This window comes from Triticum aestivum, chromosome 6D, assembly GCF_018294505.1.
Source record: "Triticum aestivum cultivar Chinese Spring chromosome 6D, IWGSC CS RefSeq v2.1, whole genome shotgun sequence".
NCBI classification, from domain to species: Eukaryota; Viridiplantae; Streptophyta; class Magnoliopsida; order Poales; family Poaceae; genus Triticum; species Triticum aestivum.
The window spans coordinates 79697386-79717765 of NC_057811.1; the positions used below are offsets into that span (position 1 = coordinate 79697386).

Here is a 20380-nt window from a genome sequence, read left to right on the forward strand (position 1 = left end):
GTCTGTGGTGGTAAATTGATAGAAAGAGAAGCAAGAAGCCCATGTTCCCCCAGATCGAGTATATCCTGGTCCTGAAAGGTGTATCCAAGCTTCCTCATGTCATGTTTAAGTATGAATCACTTGTTTATTGCGACATGGACCACTGATATCTGAAATATATGAAAAAGAACATCAGGGCCCAAGAAAAAATATGCCCTCGTAAAAGTAAAAGAATGTACCAGTAAAAGAAATGCTCCAGTAGAAGTCCTCTGTTATTTTTAGTGTCAGTACCTCCAACTAACAGAATTACAATAGACGGTAACCCAAAAATATGTCCATCTCCTGAACTTCTTTGTTGAACTGTGGGACTAACACAATGTACACTCTCAAGAAAACGAAAACTTCCCAAACTGAAGAGACCGGACCAAAAAAACCGTAAAGACCGAACGCCCGGGCTTATCCTCACGTTCTATATAGTATTTATGTTTAATAACCAATTCAGCATCATCCAAGTAAATTGCTAGCATCCAGGTAAGAAAGTGCTCTGAAGCAATGAAAAAACTAACCAATTCAGCGTCATCAATGAAAGAATCTTCAGTGTCATACTGATTATCATCAGGCACATCACCCAGATCTTCTTCGTCACTACTATGCCTGCCCTATCAAAGTGCAGTATGAGGACATGGGGCAAAGACGTTATGCACATGGTGTATAATGTTAAAAATGCATCTTGAGATAACAACATGTGCATTACCATGTAAAGGCGCTCGATTATCTCAATAACTACATTGAACCGATTTGACTGTGATGGATCATTTGGGTCACTTTCTGTTGGATGTACCTGACTCCAAAAAGATGAGACAGCATCAATATCAAATATAACAATAATCCAACTGTTCTGCAACAACAAAAAACTAATTAATCTATCTATCACATGTGAAAACAAACACAAGATAGACTGATTAATCCAAAGAACGGGTAAGTGCAGCAGCTGGCAATGTGAACATCAAGGATGATAGATAATACATTAATATTTTCCATATACTGTGAACTACCAACAGGGAATTTTAATTAGAAAACGGCTTGTGTCTTGTATAGTGCAAAGTATGTAATTTCATTTTACAGTAGCCACCTCATCAGTTACCCTGAACAGTTTTCTTGAATTTTCCTCAGGTTTTTGCTGCACTTTTGGTGGAAGCGTGTATATGTTTTGAGGCCCTGGAGAAGAAGCTAAGCAGACATAATCCTATCTCATTGCAAAGGGTTCCACTGTCCATGACAACACCTGATGTATGCCTTATTATCTCTATTTTACATCTCTTAACTTTTGTTGTCTGTACTAAATTTCTCTGTTGCAAACTACTTTTACGCTCGCTCTACATAGACTAACATTACTCCTCACGTGGCTACAACAGGATTGATCAGCCCACAAATGCACTAACAGTTGTATCTAGCTAGTCCCCAACATATTATGCACATAATAGAATCCCAATTTCTCCATCCCTCCCACTTGAAATCCCTTGGTTTGCATGCTTGATCGGCGCCCATAGTGGTCATGCTAAATTTTGAATGATAAATTCAAGTGGACCATTCCCATAGTTCTAACGTACAAACCTACTTGATCAATCACCCCAGCTTCAAGAGCAATGTATCTTAACCAGCCTATCATATGAGAATCCAGAGGGCTGATGTTTGGAACAATGGTTCTTCTGAAGGTATCCCAAAATAATGAGACAAGGATGTAAATCACAATCATAAGAGTTACCTCCTATAACTCGGTGGAGGATTGAATGATGAAAAAACTATGCTGGCCACACACTTGATTTCTGCTGGTGCAGATGCCAGCAAATTAGTAAGAGCTACAGTAGTATCCTCCATGAAATTCAAACCATCAAGCTCCTGGTGAGCAGTTTTTCCTGCATCTACAGGGGAAAGCAAATAAGATCTACATCAACCACGGGTTGAATTAAGACTTGCGCACAAATCTAGTACTACTACTTGGTAAGACCTACCGCAACACCAGAGGGCCCCGCGAGGGGGGCGATGATGGGCTGTATCGCCGGGGCGGGCAAAGAGGGCGGCTCCCGGGCCTGCCTCCTTGACCAGCTTCTTCCAGGACACAATGGTCGTCTCCCCGGGCCAATTTTTTTAGTACTGAACTAAAAATGGCTTGGCCGTCCAATTTATAGAAAAAATGAGAAATGAGAATACATAAATCTTTAAACAATGCTAATAATGTAACTTGTCAAAGACACAAAATTTGCTACTATTTTTCAGTGTTGAATTATACTAAATACAATATAAGGCATTCAGAAAAATCCTCACCTTAAATAAGGCATTACAACAAACTTGTTGGGAAAACCTGCACACAACTACCAGATAATTAAAAATAAGGCATTAATTCGTCTTAGCACAAGGAATTTCGTCCTAGGAAAAAGAACAAAATTACTGACTAATGTCACATTGTTGATTGGAGTATTACCTGGAAATGAAAACAAGCTAGGCAGATCATTGATGCACTATATGAATTACAGACAAGCACTGCAAAAATATACATCCAGTATAGAACAGAGGTCACTTAATATATATGCAAAATAAAAACATTGCCATACACAGAAATAAATCCAAACAATGATAGAATAAATCAAGAGGTTCATCTTGTTGTTCCCATCAACACAACAAAAATATGCATTTAGTATAGAACGGATGCCAAAATAAAGAGTTGGGATATACATTTCCATTGAAGTTCTTCGTTTCAGTTCAGGACAGTACCATTCAATCCATATGTCCATCCCTACAAAACTGTATCAATAAGACAAATTCAACCAAAATATTTCAATGGCTAATCGAGTGTTCGATAACTGTAGACTGCGGATACAAATGAAATGCGGAAATGATGAACATCTTCTTAGTGCGGAAATCCAAATCTAAGCTGAAATATGGCATTTCTTATGTTTAAAGTGACAATAACATGAGAGATAGTCCGCCGCCGCCGCAAGCAGAGTAGGTGCGTCGCACCTACTGGTAGCAAAACGGTGCGGCTGCGTGTGTTCTCCATGAGTAAAACTTCCATGCATACATAGCATCATGTAGGTGTACTTACATAACTCGTATAGTTGTTGCACATCACTACAAAGCCAAGGAAGACACAAGAATATGTGACAAAATGAGCATTCTGACCTTGTCAAGAACATTTGGATTTGCACCAGCTTCCAACAAGCACTTGATAGCTTCAGTTAAGCCCTTCTGCAGCCGTTACCAACGGATTATAACAAGGACCAGCACCACTCACATTAGCTCCACCCTATCAGATGCAAGTATGAAAAGCCAATCATTTGTTTAGTTGTTAATACAAAAATGACTAAATCAAACATCAGTTTATAGAAATCTAGATTCCTATTGCAGTACAAAAAGAGGATACAATACCTGAATCAATAGCTACAGATATTGGATCCTCTCTTGTTTGGTATTCCCTCACAGCCTTACTGAACTTTCATCAAACACCTTGCAGGCATAGATAAAAAAGAATTTGCACATGTAAATAAATGAGCTGAAGAGAAAGGGCAGGAGGCAAGGGGAAAAGCCAGGTGTGGCATCTTCTGCTTTTCCATGGCCGCCTGCACCTCGGGGTCGGCAGCTGCCCTCTGACAGAGAGAGGGAGAGATGTAGAGGGATAGAGAGAGGGACTCACCAACGCGCGGAGCTTGGCAGCCAAAACGGAAGGGAAGCCGGCCCCAATGACCTCCTCCGCCTTCTATGCTAGTCACCACCACTCGCTCCCGCGCGAGATGCAGGAGAGCGCACACGAGGCAGCCGCAGCTCGGCCTCTCCATCTTCTCCGGCCGCTGCAAACCATGGTGGAAGGTGGGCGGACGAGCTCCTCTTCATCTTCTCCGCCCGCTGCGGGGAGAGAAGGGAACGGGCAGCTCGAGATGGAGCAACGCCGGTTGCCTCCGGGTGCGGCGGCTCTGGCGAGATGGGAAGAGTGGAGGGAGGCGGCAGCTGCGCTGGGAGTAGAGAGCGCCGAGCGGGGAAGTAGGGACGCGGGGGACCGCTCTGACCCGGCCGCCTTCCATGGCGTCGCCGCCGAGGCGCGCGGATGGAGGAGGAGAAGAGGACGCGGCGCGCGGATGGAGGAGGAGGCGAGGAGGCGGCTAGGGTTCGTGGGGAAGACGCAGTCTGCGCGGTCTTGCTCCTGCCGGCGCTGCCTGCCTTTTTGGCCCGCTGAAAAGACTAAAATGTCCTTGGCCCGTTGAAAAGACTAAAATGCCCTCGGTGGGATGCAGAATTTACAAGCGGTGGCATAGCGATTATATGGGGCGACGTGGAGGGCGCGGTCGTGACTACGAGTCTAGGAGGGTTTATATGTTCAATGTGTTGCTTGTTGGTGTGGTGCAGGAATGAACAGCTTATGCCCCTCTAGTCTTATATCTTTACTGTACTTATCAATTTTGGGCAGTCTTATTTTGAAACTGCAGAATCAAAGATTTTTTATCGCACTGTTGTAACTAATACATATGCAGGGATGAGCTCACTTCGTTTTTGGAGGCTTTTATTTGGGCCATACTTCTGGTGCCTTCGTGGAGAATTGAAGGATGGTCAAGATGGTGCTGTGGACATGCTGGCTGGTTGTGCCATACTATTTATCAAAAAATAGTAACCTGTTAAGCGTATTTAAGCAGACACTTTCTATAGCACTAATGTGCAAGAAACATACTGTTGTACCGGGAGAGTGGTCATTACCAATTGTGGTGGCTTTGTCTAGCAATAATTTATCAGACACTCTTGTTGTGCTGGGAGAATCACCGCTTGTTGTTGTACTTAATCTGCTCAACAAGTTATGCCCTATGGCATTTGGCCTGCTGTATGCTTTCTTTTTCCTTGGGCTGGTTGCCCACTTAGCCCTCTGCTGATTCGACATCCTGAAACAGCTAGTAGTTATGTGTAGCCCACTTCGCTTTTGGAGTCTCTTATTGGAGGATGGTATAATGTGTCAAGTGTGTGTAGTGATGATCTATTTAGCGCTACGATCTTCTGAAGTTTTCTCTTTTGTATACTCACTAATTACATGAATTAATTAGATCTTGTCTTTGAGCATCGCCGTTGCCCTTTTTATGCTATAACCTCACCGACTTCGCTTCACATCCTTACCTTGAGTTTTCCTCATCATCTTCCTTGATGGTTCCTGTCCCTAACTAAAGCGAAGCCTTAGCTAAGCATGGCATGCTCTAAACAAGGTCACTTTCTATAGCAACTAATATGTAAGAGACACTTAGTTGTTTGTACTAGGAGATTGACCAATTGTGGTGACTCTGTCTAGCAATAATATGTTAGGTGTTACTTATGTTCCTTTTGGCCGGCTTTGGAACCTCTTTGTTCCTTGTGGTCGGCATTACTTTTGTATGATCTTACCCTGCTTTACATCTATCATACCTTTCAACAAATCGGGGAACCTTCCATTTGTTTATGGGGCACAAAGGTTAAGTGATGTGGGGTTGCCTCACGGGTATTGCTTTTTAACTGTGGGTGCAGCGGAGGGATTCTTTTTGCTCGGGGATTCAAGAAACTCAGTCGAATAAAAATGCACCAGAGCAGAGGGGTTGCCTGATGATCGGGGTGCAGATGTTTTTTCACTGGAGGTCAAGACATCTGAACTTAAGAATAAATGCATTGCTGCCTGTTTTCGGTTGTACTTTAGCTTCACACCATCATTGTCAAAACTAAGTCTATGAACTACAAAGCGGTAAGATTGTTGTCATTGTATTTCTTATTCTGTTGGGGATTCTTTCCTGTGCAGTGGGAAGTGGCAGGCTTTTATAGTTTGTTTTGATGAATTATTATGGTGCTTTGGTGTCTTAATTTGTAATGTAGAAAGTTAATCGCTCTATGCTACTGGAAGTGCTTGTCAAACTATAGATGGTAATGAAAGAGCCTATATGACTTTATCAAATTGTATGTTGCAGAAGAGTATGTGTTTATTGGAGCCACTCTCATAGAAAAGGTGAAAAAACTAGTTCATTGCATCCACTCTTAATTTTGTTGGGCATATGGGGCTTGCTCAATGTTAGACTGATCAGTTTGTTGACACTTGACAGCCCTTTCCCATGTAGATATCGTGGAACAGACTTTGTAACTTTGGCCTCATGAGTGGACTCTCATGGTGTGGTTTAAAAAAAATTTGGCTTTGTATAGTGCATATCTTGGAAATATATAGGAGGGGAAATTGTCTTGGGCTCATGGTAGATTTTAGGCCTTAGTGATGATCTATTTATTGCTACGATCTTCTTAAATTTTCTCTTTTGTATACTCACTAATTGCATGGATTAACTAGATCTTTTCTCTGAGCGTCCCCGTTGCCCTTTTTGACTTCACTGCCTTCGCTTCACATCCTTACCTTGAGTTTTCCTCATAATCTTCCTTGATTCTTCTTGTCCCTAACTAAAGTGGAGCCTTACCTAAGCAAGGCATTTTCTGTAAGCAAGGTCACACTAGTAGAAAAAAGGACCTAATGTGAAGCACATGAGTTCCGGTTTGTAACTGAACCGGCACTAACGTGACCATTAGTGCCGGTTCCAACGGCTAGGCAGGCGGCGCTCATTAGTACCGATTCGTGGCGAACCTTTAGTACCGGTTCGTGCCACGAACCAGTACTAATGAGGTGGTGGCAGGCTTGTGTCAGGCTGGGGCCCGGCCAGAACCTTTAGTACCGATTCATGCCACGAACCGGGACTAGAGACGAACCTTTAGTCCCGGTTCATATAACCAACCGGTACTAAAGGTCACACTATATATAGTGCTTCGTCCAGCCCGAGCCGAAGCACTCTGTTTTTCCCCTCTCCCTTGTTTTCTTCCTCTTCCTCTTGAGCTTACACTCCATTTTGCCAAGATTTGTGAAGATTTGAAGGCACCCCATCCATCCAAGTGATCACAAAGGTTAGCAACTTTGTCCTTTCATCTCTCATTGCTAGATTAGCTCTTGCAATGCTCTATAAGTATAGTGATTTGTGAGTTTTATTTTGAAAGGAATTATATGTGGTAGTATTTGATTTATATGCAATTTGAGGTCAAAATAACACTTAGTTTCCATATGTAGGTGTGGTTTACTTAGTGCCTTCCCGTCTCCGTCCTAACCACCGTCGATCCCCCGCACCGTCTCGTCGACGGCACCACCTTGTGGTGAGCCTCTTGTTCTTATCTTTTCTATATAAAAAATTCATGTTTGTGTGATTTATATATATAGTTACTCGTATAATTATCTTACCCGTATGTTGTTTGTTATACATAGTGCCATGGTTTTGATATCCGTCCCCGTCGGCCCTCGTCCGGGTTATGATTCGGATGTGGTATATTCTTTTTTATAACTATTTGTTGCATTTCGTGTTTATGAAAAAATCATGCCCATCAAGTTGACATAGATATTTTTATCTAGGAGGTATGTGAATCGGAAATTCCGACCGACCCTATTGTCGAGAGGTTAAATTTAGTTGAAAGAGAAAACGAGTATTTGAAAGAAAAATTGAAAAGAATTGAGGGGGAGAAGATGGAATTGGAGTTGCATGTTGCTGATGTCGTCGATGATCACAAGATCAAGATGGAGAAAATGCGCTTGAAGATTAGAAAGATTAGAAAATATGCGATTGATAGTGAGGCTTGGTATCATTATGCTGTTGGATCAATTGTTACCTTACTTGCGATCTTGATCGCATTTGCTGTTGCATTTAAATGTTTTAGCTAGAGATTTATTTGTATGTTGCATCAAAGTGTTGTATGAACTTGTATTAATTTGGTCTATTCGGTGTTGTGTAATGAAGATGAGCCGACAATGGATGTACGATGACCGATGCTCTCCCCAGTTCGTTAATGGCGTGCAAACTTTTCTACTTGCGGCTGAGGCAAACAAGCGGGCGGATGGTTTTATACCCTGTCCATGTGCTGGCTGTAAGAATGATACCAATTACTCTAAGTCAAGAACCATTCACGTCCACCTGTTTGAGTCCGGTTTCATGCCCCACTATAATGTTTGGACCAAGCACGGAGAAAGAGGGGTTATGATGGAAGACAATGAAGAAGAAGAGGACGACGAGAACTATCCTGGCCATGGGTTCCCTGAATACGATGGTACAACAATGGGGGAAGAAGCTGAGCCGGCAATGCGGGAAGAAGCTGAAGAAGAGGCATCAGATGAGCCCGCTGATGATCTAGGTCGGGCCATTGCCGATGCGAAGAGAAACTGCGCAAGTGAAAAGGAGAAGAAGAAGTTGCAGCGCATGTTAGAGGATCACAAGAAATTGTTGTACCCGAATTGCGAAGCTGACAAGAAAAAGCTGGGCACCACATTGGAATTGCTGCAATGGAAGGCAGAGAATGGTGTATCTGACAAGGGATTTGAAAAGTTGTTGATAATGTTAAAGAAGATGCTTTCAAAGGACAACGAATTGCCCGAGAGTACGTACGAAGCAAAGAAGGTTGTCTGCCCTCTAGGGTTAGAGGTGCAGAAGATACATGCATGCCCTAATGACTGCATCCTCTATCACGGTGAGTACGAGGATTTGAACACGTGCCCGGTATGCGATGCATTGCGCTATAAGATCAGCCATGATGACCCTGGTGATGTCGAGGGCGAGCGCCCCAGGAAGAAGATTCCTGCCAAGGTGATGTGGTATGCTCCTATAATACCACGGTTGAAGCGTTTGTTCCAAAAACAAACAACATGCCAAGTTGATGCGATGGCACAGAGAAGACCTTAAGAAAGACGGGAAGTTGAGAGTACCCGCTGATGGGTCGCGGTGGAGAAAAATCGAGAGAAAGTACTGGGAGGACTTTGCAGGTGACGCAAGGAACGTATGGTTTGGTCTAAGCGCAGATGACATTAATCCTTTTGGGGAGCAGAGCAGCAACCCAAAGGAGAGTCCCACCTGGCCTGTGATTCTATGTATATATAACCTTCCTCCTTGGTTGCGCATATCCGAATTGCCAAGCTTGCCTTCCACGCAAAGGAGAGTCCCACTCGGACACGGGACGAAGTCTTCAATCTTGTATCTTCATAGTCCAACAGTCCGGCCAAAGTATATAGTCCGGCTGTCCGAGGACCCCCTAATCCAGGACTCCCTCAGTTGCCCCTGAACCAGGCTTCAATGACAATGTCAGTGTCAAAACCGGCGGATCTCGGGTAGGGGGTCCCAAACTGTGCGTCTAAGGCTGATGGTAACATGAGGCGGGGGACACAATGTTTACCTAGGTTCGGGCCCTCTCGATGGAGGTAATACCCTACTTCCTGCTTGATTGATCTTGATGATATGAGTATTACAAGAGTTGATCTACCACGGGATCGTAGAGGCTAAACCCTAGAAGCTAGCCTATGATTATGATTGTTGTTGTCCTACGAACTAAACCCTCCGGTTTATATAGACACCAGAGGGGGCTAGGGTACACAGAGTCGGTTACAAGGGAGGAGATCCACATATCCGAATTGCCAAGCTTGCCTTCCACGCAAAGGAGAGTCCCACCCGGACACGGGACGAAGTCTTCAATCTTGTATCTTCATAGTCCAACAGTCCGGCCAAAGTATATAGTTCGGCTATCCGAGGACCCCCTAATCCAGGACTCCCTGAGTAGCCCCTGAACCAGGCTTCAATGACGATGAGTCCGGTGCGTAGATTGTCTTCGGCATTGCAAGGTGGGTTCCTTCTCCGAATACTCCATAGAAGATTTTGAACACAAGGATCGTGTCCGGCTCTGCCAAACAAATTCCACATACCATCGTAGAGAGTGCAATATTCCACAAATCCAATCTGCTGACAACTTTTCACAACGTGACATCCCGCCGTGGTCCGGTCATTACGAACCGTTTTTCCCAGCCTGCCACTGCATGTGTTACGAGGTGGTTTTATTGGCATGTCTTGTCGAAGCAGAGATCGTGTTCCCCTTATCACGGGATTCTCATCAATACGGGTGTGGGTAACCCAATCGTGCTTGTTAGTATGACTCCTCGATTTTAGGCAAGTTCCGAACGACCACGCGGAGAACGCTTGATATTCACCCTCTTTATAAAGGGGGCCAAGGCCTGTCCTTTTCTTCCCACGCTCGATCCTTATCTTCCCCCACCCTGAGTTCCAACACCCAAGGCTCAGGCTAAGCGCTTCGGACCTTCAACCATGTCCGGATCCAACCTTCAAGGTCGGTGGATGGCCTCCTCTGTCACAGAGGAGGACATCAAGAAGCTAAGGGAAGCCAGGTATCTGACCGCCGAAATCCCGCACAGGCTGCCTGCTCAAGGGCAGGTCATCCCCACTCCCGAACCCAACGAGAGTGTCGTATTTGTTTCCCACTTCCTCCAAGGGCTGGGCTTTAGTCTTGATCCCTTTGTGAGAGGGCTTATGTTCTATTACGGGCTCGATTTCCACGACCTAGCTCCAGATTCCATCCTTCACATCTCGTCGTTTATCGTCGTGTGTGAGGCCTTACTCCGCATCACCCCACACTTCGGCTTATGGCTCAAGACCTTCAATGTGAAGCCGAAGACAATCGATGGGCAACACGCAGAATGCGGAGGTGCCGTAATAAGCAAAGGCGCCGATGCTCTATGGCCAAAGGGTTCCTTCCCGGAGGTGTCCGACTTATGGCAACGGGAGTGGTTCTACATCATAGCTTCCCGAGGTACAAAGTGGGCGGCTGCCCCCGCCTTCCACTCGGGCCCTCCGCCACAACTGGCGTCATGGGTCAACAAGGGGCTGGACTGGGGGCCAGTTAATGACGTGCTGACATTGCAAAGTCGCATCCGAGATCTCCTCAAGAGGGATGTCAGTCTTCTCAAGGTAATGCAAGTTATGCTAGTTCGTCGGGTCCTGCCATGCCAACGTCGATCTCTCCCTATGTGGGAGTTCAACCCGGAAGGACCGCGAACCATTCAGCAATTCTTCGGCGTGACGCTCGAAGAGATGTATGGATTGTTCTTCGGATCACGAATAAAGTGTCCGGACACCACCGAGGATGCGGGCCTCAACTACAACCGTCTAGATACCCATGTAAGTAATCCTGCGGCCGAACATGCTGTCTTTTTATTTGTCACAACATCATTTTGAAAAAAATTACTCTCGGCCAGGACTGGATAAGAAAGGCGGAGAGGATCATGTGTTCGGCCCCCTTCCCGAAGGCTCACCGGATCCTGTACTGGCCAGGATGCTTGAGCACGCACCTTATCAAGTGCCATCAGGGGAAGATAAAGGGAGGAATAAAGAAGCCGGAAGTGGGCTTCACATGTTACACATCCAAACCGGGGGAATTAGTGTCTCCGCGAAGGAGGATAATCGGGGAGAAGAATCTAGAATCCCATCTCCCCAAGGAAGGAAAAGGACCGCCTCTGAAGACTTGGAAACGGAGGTTTCCAAACGAGGGAAGAAACCTTCGCCAGGGGGCCCTGCCCTGAAGGGCGTCCTTACCGCACAACGCCCGCAAGGGGGCCAGCCCTCCACCGAAATGTAAGTGAGCAGGAGTACTTTGGTAAATATATCCTGCTTTATCTCCGAGGACAATAACCGAGACATATATCTTGCAGCCCGGCTCGTAGCCCTTCTCGACAGAGTTCGTCATCGGGGGATCTTCTTCCGGAGATGATGGAGAGCGAAACGCCTCCCCCTGCCTCCCCGCCTCATGGGGCGGACGACCCTGAGGTGTCGTCACGGAGGATTTCTCCTGATCCGCCAAGGCCAGAAGGTAACCCTTCCCCCACCCGAAGTCCGGAGTATTCAACTCCTAAGGATAGCAATAAAAAGAGTCCGGGGCTGTCTGGTGCCCCACCGGACGGACTGATGGGTCTTCTGGAGCAAGCGGCTATCTCAGAGGCGCATCGTACTTTAATGGGTACGGTGGTTGAGAGGATTTCGTCCGCCAAAAGTGGGTTGCATGAAGCTTTTACGAGCCCGCTAAGAGGCTTTGAGGTACGCAAAGTAATATATATATATTTTGACGGTACCGCACACGCTAGGTGTGCTCTATATAGATAGTAGCCCCTGAGACTCTGGTTGCCATCCAGGGGCGGCAAACAGAGGATCATAGTCCCAGGTAATGATCGTGCTGCTTTCATGTGCAGGCGGCTGAGGGTCCGGTGGCTGGCCGAACTGCTGAGTTTACCAAACTGAGGCAGCAGCTTGACGCGGCAGATTCCAACATCGCGCTTGTTAACAAGCGGCTTGACGAGGCACAGGGTATGTATTTTCGGGCGGTCAATAAATATTAAGAGGAGCATGATGCTAGTATCTATAATATGCTGTGACTGCAGATGGAGCTGCCGCCGTGGAGACCCTTCGGGCGGAACTTGCCCGAGCCAAGGAACAAGCTAGGAGAAGTGATGCGGCCGCCCTAAAGGCGGCCGAAGAGTTAAGAGCCGAAGGGCTGCTCATCGCCGGAGCGAAGATAAAATAGCCAAGATGGCTGTTGAGCTGAAGATGCCGCCGGCCGATATGAGCTTCTTGAAAAGGAAAGCCAAGCGAAAGCGGCTGACCTGAAGAAAGCCATGGAAGTAGCCAAGAAACCCGCTCTAAAATTAGAGCGGCGAAGGAGGAGCTCCGTCAAGTCGGAGATATCACGGCTGGGAAGCCATTTTGTTGCGGACGAAGTTCGGAGATCCGAAGTATGCCCCTCTGGATCAATTATGGAGTGCTGCAGACGCGTACTCGGACTTGGCAAAGAGTGCTGCTGATGCGACTGAGTTTTTCAAAGATCAGGGAGATCATGAAGTGGAAAGGTTGTTCTGGTCGCAGTTTAGTGCTCCAACGCGTCCGCTGCTGTTAACTGAACAAATGGCCGAGTGGGCCGAGCTCCATAGGTTGTCCGGACTTGCCATGAGGTCTATCGTGGATCATCTTTGGCCAAAGGGACCAAGGCCGAATAGTTATTTCGGTTTAGTGCAACGATTTCTTGGTGCTGTGCCGCATATCGACGCTGTAAAGAGGTCGGCGTGCATAGAGGGTGCACGGATGGCTCTTGCCCGTGTTAAGACATATTGGGCAGAGATGGAGGCCACCGCTATTGCAAACCGGGGTCCGGCCATAGGCCAGGTCCCGACCGAGCACTATTTTGAAGAAGTCCTAGAAGGCGCTTGTTTAATAGAGGCTCAGTGCTCGAAGAGTATCATGTTCGAGTGACATGTATCCCAATTGTAAAAACAATGCTATTTGGATTAGAAAGGCTGTGTTTATACTTTTGCCTAAAAGTATTATGATGCCTCCTGTGCGGCCGTTTATGTATGTATATAACCTGAAAGTTTGCAGTCATCGGCTTCAGCCCCCACGCATATAATGCAGGGGTGTTCAGAAAAGCGCGTATTCACACTTGATCCAACGTCTTGGTCCATTAAGGAGGTGATGGCGCGGTGAACAAGGCAATCAGACTATATAGCTTTAACACTTTCACTTAGCCATAGAAGCTTGACGGTGGGGCTACTATATAGCCCCTGGTACTTCCACGCTCATCCGAATACGGTGCGCGTACATACATGACCGGGAAACCGGTCCTTCGTAAATGCGGAGGAATCGCGAGGATTCCGCTGAGTCATCGAGTGGTTGACCAGTCTCGCGCTTTATCATGACAGTCAGTTTTAGGCTTTCTCTACTAAGGTGCTCATCCAGATGAACCAGGGCACAATCGCAGTAGTTCTCCCGGTGCCACCTTAGCCGATAGAGCGGAACGTAAGGTAGCAAAACACTGGAGCCGGGCAAACCCAACTATTGACCAAAGACATGATTAAGAGCTGATGCATATAAGGCCAAACTCGCGACGCCGAACACTCCCTAAGGTATTCGGACTTTACAACATATACTGGGCTGAGGAACGCCCTCGATAATGAGCCCTGAATTTCCAGGTACGTGCATTAGTCTGACGTGACAAAATGCCAATAACGCCAGCATCCCTCTCGGTTGTGTTGAGTATCCGGAGGGTGTGAAGCAACAAGAGACAGTAAAAAAGGTTTACACAGGGTCTTAATCTAAAAAGAAACCTTTGAGCGGGGCCCTGCTGCATATCTGTGCCTGTGTCTCTGTTGTACCGTATCCTGAAAGGGTGTAGCACGATGATCATCTGTAAAAGAGAAAAAAACCCAGGTGAAAGTCTTCGTGCAAAAAATTGGTTATTCTTAATGGACCATTAAAATGCGATCTATTATTGTATTAATAGGGTCAAGCCTAACTATAGCCCTTTTTTACATGCGGGAAGCCCGTAGCACCACCTATGGGGGTATATCCCTCGACCCAATCTCAGGTTTATCTGAGCAGCTACGGCTAGTGGTGCGCCGGACTCGTCTAACCGTGTCCGCGGTCTTGACGACCCATCATTCATTCTGGTTGGAGAGGTCGTTCAGTGTTCGGCTGCTAGAGCCGCCACATATTCCTCCACACGTAGGGAACGCTCTGTGTTTCCGCTAACTGTGATGATGCCACGTGGACCGGGCATCTTAAGCTTAAGATAAGCGTAATGCAGTACTGCATTGAAACGAGCGAAGGCCGTTCTTCCGAGTAGTGCGTGAAAGCCGCTTCGGAATGGAGCGATGTCGAAGGTTAATTCTTCGCGTCGGAAATTGTCGGAAGAACCGAATACAACCTCTAGCACTAGAGAGCCCGTGCAGCGGGCCTCTGGGCCTGGTATTACTCCTTTAAAGGTATTATTGCTTTGGCTGATTCTTGTCAGGTCTATCCCCATTTTGTGGACGGTGTCCTGATATATCAGATTAAGACTACTGCCGCCATCCATGAGGACTCGGGTGAGATGGTATCCGTCAATTATTGGGTCTAGCACCAAGGCAGCCGATCCTCCGTGCCGGATACTAGTCGGGTGATCCCTGCGATCAAAAGTGATCGGGCAGGCCGACCAAGGGTTGAAGTTGGGGGTGACGGGCTCCACGGCGTATACGTCTCGGAGTGCGCGTTGGCGCCTCCTCTTCGGTATGTGAATTGCGTAAATCATGTTCACTGTTTTGACCTCTGGTGGGAATTTTTTCTGTCCCCCCGTGTTCGGCTGACGAGGCTCGTCCTCGTCTTCACTCGGTGTCTCCCTCTCCTTGTGTTCGGCGTTTAACTTGCTGGCCTGCTTGAAGACCCAGCATTCTCTGTTGGTGTGATTTGCAGGTTTGTCGGAGGTGCCATGAATCTGACATAATCTGTCTAGAATTTTGTTTAGGCTGGACGGTCCATCTCTGCTGCCTTTAAATGGCTTTTTCCGTTGACCGGGTCGAGAGCCCCTGAATCCGGCGTTTACCGCCGTATTGTCTGGGCTGTCTTCATTGTTTCTATGCTTGCTTTTATTGCGTCGCGGTTTCCCATTGCCATCCCTGACTTCGGATGTGCCTGGGTCGCTGGTGCCGCTACGGGCCAGCCAACTATCTTCGCCCGCGCAAAAGCGGGTCATAAGGCTTGTTAGGGCTGCCATTGTCCTCGGTTTTTCCTGGCCGAAGTGTCTAGCGAGCCATTCGTCCCAGACACTGTGTTTGAAAGCCGCCAAGGCTTCAACATCCAGGCAGTCGACAATTTGATTCTTCTTCGTGAGAAATCTGTTTCAAAGCTTTCGGGCTGACTCTCCGGGCTGTTGAATTATGTGACTTAAATCGTCTGCATCCGGAGGTCGGACATAGGTCCCTTGAAAATTAGCCCTAAAAGCATCCTCAAGCTCCTCCCAACTTCCAATTGAGTTTCCAGGGAGACTTTTCAGCCAGTGCCGAGCTGGTCCTTTCAACTTGAGGGGCAGGTATTTGATGGCATGGAGATCATCTCCGCGAGCCATGTGAATGTGAAGGATAAAGTCCTCAATACAAACCCCAGGGTTCGTCGTTCCGTCGTATGCCTCTATGTTCACGGGTTTGAATCCCTCTGGAAATTCATGATCCAGCACCTCATCGGTGAAGCATAGGGGGTGCGCGGCACCCCTGTATTTGGTTGTGTCATGGCATTCTTCTAACGGTTGTGGTGTTTGGTTTTGATTCCGAGCTGTTATTCGGTCAGTATAGTTGTTTGGGCGGCCATGATTCTGTGCCGGAGAGCGCTTCCTAGATCCGTAGATGGACCTAGCCATACCGGCTTTTTTATGCAGGTCCTCACGTAAATCGGGCGCGGACTTGTGTGCGACGTCATTAGCCGCCCTATCGCGGCCACGGGGTGGTCGGTCCGGCTGATCAGCCATTTTATTTTTCGGCTGAATGGGCTCTAAAGCCTCGTCGTCGAATTCAGGCAGCAGTTTGCGCTTTGGATAGCTCTTTATGTGGCGACTGCCACCGTACTTTTCTTTGGTGTCAAGCACTTTGTTCCATCTACTATTGAGCGTATTCGGCGCGGCCTTAAGCCTTTGCTTCTGCTTCTTCAGGCTCCTCGCGGTGGCAATAAGCCTTCTATGGAGGTTCTCTTGTTCCAAGTGCCTTTCCGGGATGATGTGTGCATCGTCGTCCGGACTGTTCTCCTCTCCGGAGACAGGTTGATGAGTTTTGCCCTCGTTGTCGCCATGATCGGACAGCGGCTCCGTACTATGTTCACCGTCCGCTGGCTCATCCTGCTCCATTGCTAGGTCCATGTGGTCGTCGTTTCCTTTGGAGTCGACCGGGGTATTATTCTTTCTTGCGCTGTTATCGCTGTTTTTGCTGAGGTGGGATTTGGAGCGGCGCCTACGTCATCGCTTTGGTTGCTTTTCGAGGGAATTATCCTTCGCTGCATCCTTCCGTTCCTCGTCATTGTTTTCTTTGGGGGTATCCACCATGTATATATCATATGATGAAGTGGCTGTCCAGCGCCCTGTGGGCGGTGGTTCCTGTTCCTCTCCTGCATCGTCGTCCATACCGTCGATGTCTTCGGAGTCGAAATCAAGCATGTCGGTTAAGTCGTCGATAGTGGCTATTAAGTGGGTGGTGGGTGGGGAACGAATTTCTTCGTCGTCCGCTTCCCACTCGAGCCGGACATAGTTCGGCCAAGGATCTCCTGACAAGGAGAGGGACCTTAATGAGTTTAGCACGTCGCCCAAGGGCAAGTGCTGAAAGATATCCGCGGAGGTAAACTCCATGATCGGTGCCCAATCAGATTTGATAGGCACGGACGCAAGTGGTTCGGAGCCTATGGCCGGGGACGAATCCAAGGGTCCGGTGACACAGCTCTCATAGGAGGCGAAGTCAGTATTCGGCTCTATCGCCGCTGAATGCGTGGCCTCCGTGGCGGGGTCTATCCACCCGTCCTCGGACGGCACGATCTGCTCCGGATTGAGGGCCGGAGTAGCCGCAGGTGTGATCTCGCGAACACCGACCGACGGCAGAGCTAAGTCATGCTCGTCGTGACTGTGCGGCGCACCTGACATGGGCTCAAATCCGTCGAAGATCAAGTCTCCGCGGATGTCGGCAGTGTAGTTCAGGCTTCCAAACCCGACCTGATGGCCAGGGGCGTAGCTATCGATCTGCTCCAGATGGCCAAGCGAGTTGGCCCGTAGTACGAAGCCACCAAATACGAAGATTTGTCCGAGGAGAAAAACCTCACCCTGGATCGCATCGTTACTGATGATCGAAGGAGCCATTAAGCCTTACCGTGATGGCATAGTGGAACTATCAATGAAAGCACCAATGTCGGTGTCAAAACCGGCGGATCTCGGGTAGGGGGTCCCGAACTGTGCGTCTAAGGCTGATGGTAACAGGAGTCGGGGGACAAAATGTTTACCCAGGTTCGGGCCCTCTCGATGGAGGTAATACCCTACTTCCTGATTGATTGATCTTGATGATATGAGTATTACAAGAGTTGATCTACCACGAGATCGTAGAGGCTAAACCCTAGAAGCTAGCCTATGATTATGATTGTTGTTGTCCTACGGACTAAACCCTCCGGTTTATATAGACACCGGAGGGGGCTAGGGTTACGCAGAGTCAGTTACAAGGGAGGAGATCTACATATCCGAATTGCCAAGCTTGCCTTCCACGCAAAGGAGAGTCCCACCCGGACACGGGACGAAGTCTTCAATCTTGTATCTTCATAGTCCAACAGTCCGGCCAAAGTATATAGTCCGACTGTCCGAGGACCCCCTAATCCAGGACTCCCTCAGCGTGCATGGCTTTCTTTGCCCACCTCTGTGAGGGCTTTGCCGGAATGCTTCCCAGCACGGCGCTCTTCCGCCACTACCTGTATCCCCGTATCCAGGCGGGGGGTGCCATCTCCGGCTGCGTCACCTGGATCCCACGGACCCAGGAGAAGGGCACATATCCGGAGGGCGCCCAAAAGGAGAGGTGGGAGGAGTGGCGGGGCCGGTGGCTATGGATCGAGGAGGAGGATCCGCAGGAGTTCTACCGAGTTCGTCAGAGCCTGCTAGTCCGCCGCAAGGACCGGAGCGACCTCGACGCCAACGACAAGAAGATCGCGATCGCTACTACCAGAATCCATCGCCTCACCATGGCCGGGCTCACCCTTGAGATGATTGGGGCCGATTTCATCCGCCACCGAATCGCCCCACTGCATAACAAGGGGAGGCCGGCCTGGCTCTCCAGGAACGCGGCCGACATCATGAGGCTTCGCCCTGGCTTGAAGCACAACTTCACAGTGATGGGGCACACCCATTTTTGTCAGAGGCTTTTTCAGCTTAATGTGGGTGACGACGGCAGGGCTGAGAGGGCCGGCAAGGCCGCGAAGGCCGGCAAGGCCGTCAAGGGGCCTCTGTTCGGGTTGCCGGCGGGAGTGGTCCTACTGAGCAACAACTCTCGCCAAACCGACATCATCGCCATGATGCCGGACTTCAACGCGCACGGCCTTGACCCAAATTGGGCCGAGCCAGAGGCGAAGCAGGTGCAAAAGTTCTTCGACAACCTGTCGGAGAGGTATGTCCGCGATGAGCCACTGCTTATCCAGGACACCACCAAGGAGGAGCTAGACTACATCGCCGCCAGGGCGGCGGAGGCGGCGCTTGCCAGGGAGGCCGGCAGCGCCGGTCACGTGGAGGACGAGGCCGATGCGGCCGCGGAGGAGAAGGAGCTTGCCGGATGGGCGGAGTCTGCTGGGGAGGCCAGCAGCACCGGCATCGGGGCCCCTCTCATCGAAGATGTGGTGAAGGAGTCGACCAAGGAGGAGGCCGAGGCTGACGACCCTCCGTCCACGGGGAAAAGGCGTGTCCTGCGGCGGGCTAGCTCTGGCGAGCCGGTCCGGCCCGGCAGGACCGAGCAGCGGCAAGAGGTCCAGGGGGAGTCCGCGCGCCTGACGAGGGCCGCGGCAGCGAAGAAAGTGGTGAAGGCCGTGGTGGCGAAGAAGAAAGCGACCACCTCTTCTTCATCCAAGCGTTGCCGGACTCCATCCCCTTCCCCTCCTCCCATAGATGTCGACCCGGAGGTCGACTTTGATCTTGGGTCTCTCAGCCCAAGGAGGAAGAGGAAGGCATCGGAAGAGGAGGTGGAGGATGGGTAAGCATATTGCCCTTCATCATCCCCGTCCCTTCAGACCATGCCGCTTTTCTTGACTTGTTTTCATCCTTGCAGGGATGTGGAGACGCTGGCCCAAAGGGCGGCGAAGAGGGCCAAGGCCTAGACGGGCGACAAGCCCCCGACGGGTACTTCGCATACGCCGTTGTTGGTGGAGAGAAGCCCGGATAGCAGCCCCCGCTCCAGCCCCCAGCGTAAGCTCACCACTCACTCCTCCACTGATAAACATTGGGGTGTGAATCCTCGATGCTGACCTCGCCGGGTTTGTAGGAGAAGAACGGCGGCATGAGGAGCCGCTGAGGGCCACCCCCAACACGCCGCCTCGAGGGGCGTCCCCGGCAAGGGCGTCCACCACCGAGCCCACACATATGGAGGAGGAGGCGAACTTGGGTGCTGGGGGTTCTGCCTCGGCAACAAATGCTGGTGGGGAGGGCGCCACTTCTTCCCGGCTTGAAGCGGGTAAGTCGTTTGCTTCCCGTCCTCGCTCTTTCTTTTTCTTATTGAACCTTGACCCCATCTCATCCTCTCTTCTTGGTATCTAGATCCTTCCTCGGCGGACCGGGAGGATATCGACATTGTTATCGAGGAGGTCGCTAGGGACGCCGAGGCCGAGGCCAATAAGATCGCCGCCGAGGAGGCCGCCAAGACCGCCGCTGAAGAGGCCGCCAAGGAGCCTGCCGGGGAGGCCGGCAAGGCCGCTGCCGAGGAGGCCGGCAAGGGGCCTACCAGAGAGGTTGGCAAGTCCGCTGCCGAGGAGGGGGTGGTTGACGACCAACCTTCCTCCTCTGCTGCCTCCGGCTCGGGCAAGTACTTGAAGGTGGGCGACGACCTGTTAGTCCACCTCCCAGGAATGGCAAGCACCAGGGCGCCAATAGAAGGGGAGGCGTTCGACGACGAGGCGCTCGCCTCCGCCGGGCTCCAGGTTGTTGACGAACCAAGCGCCGGTGGCGGCGGTTCCCAAGAGGAGCAGCTGCTTCGGGCCATGAGCAC

At 49.4% G+C, this 20380-nt stretch overlaps 1 protein-coding gene across 1 annotated transcript in view; it reads left to right on the forward strand.

Annotated features, from left to right (window-relative positions):
• Positions 1-4968, forward strand: part of LOC123143681 (uncharacterized) — a 12972-nt gene extending 8004 nt beyond the window's left edge. The window contains exons 2-3 of the mRNA XM_044562635.1: positions 1153-1269; positions 4503-4968. The gene's annotated coding sequence lies outside the window, so the exon portion shown is untranslated. The remainder of the gene's footprint in view (positions 1-1152; positions 1270-4502) is intronic.
• The last annotated feature ends 15412 nt before the right edge of the window (positions 4969-20380 follow it).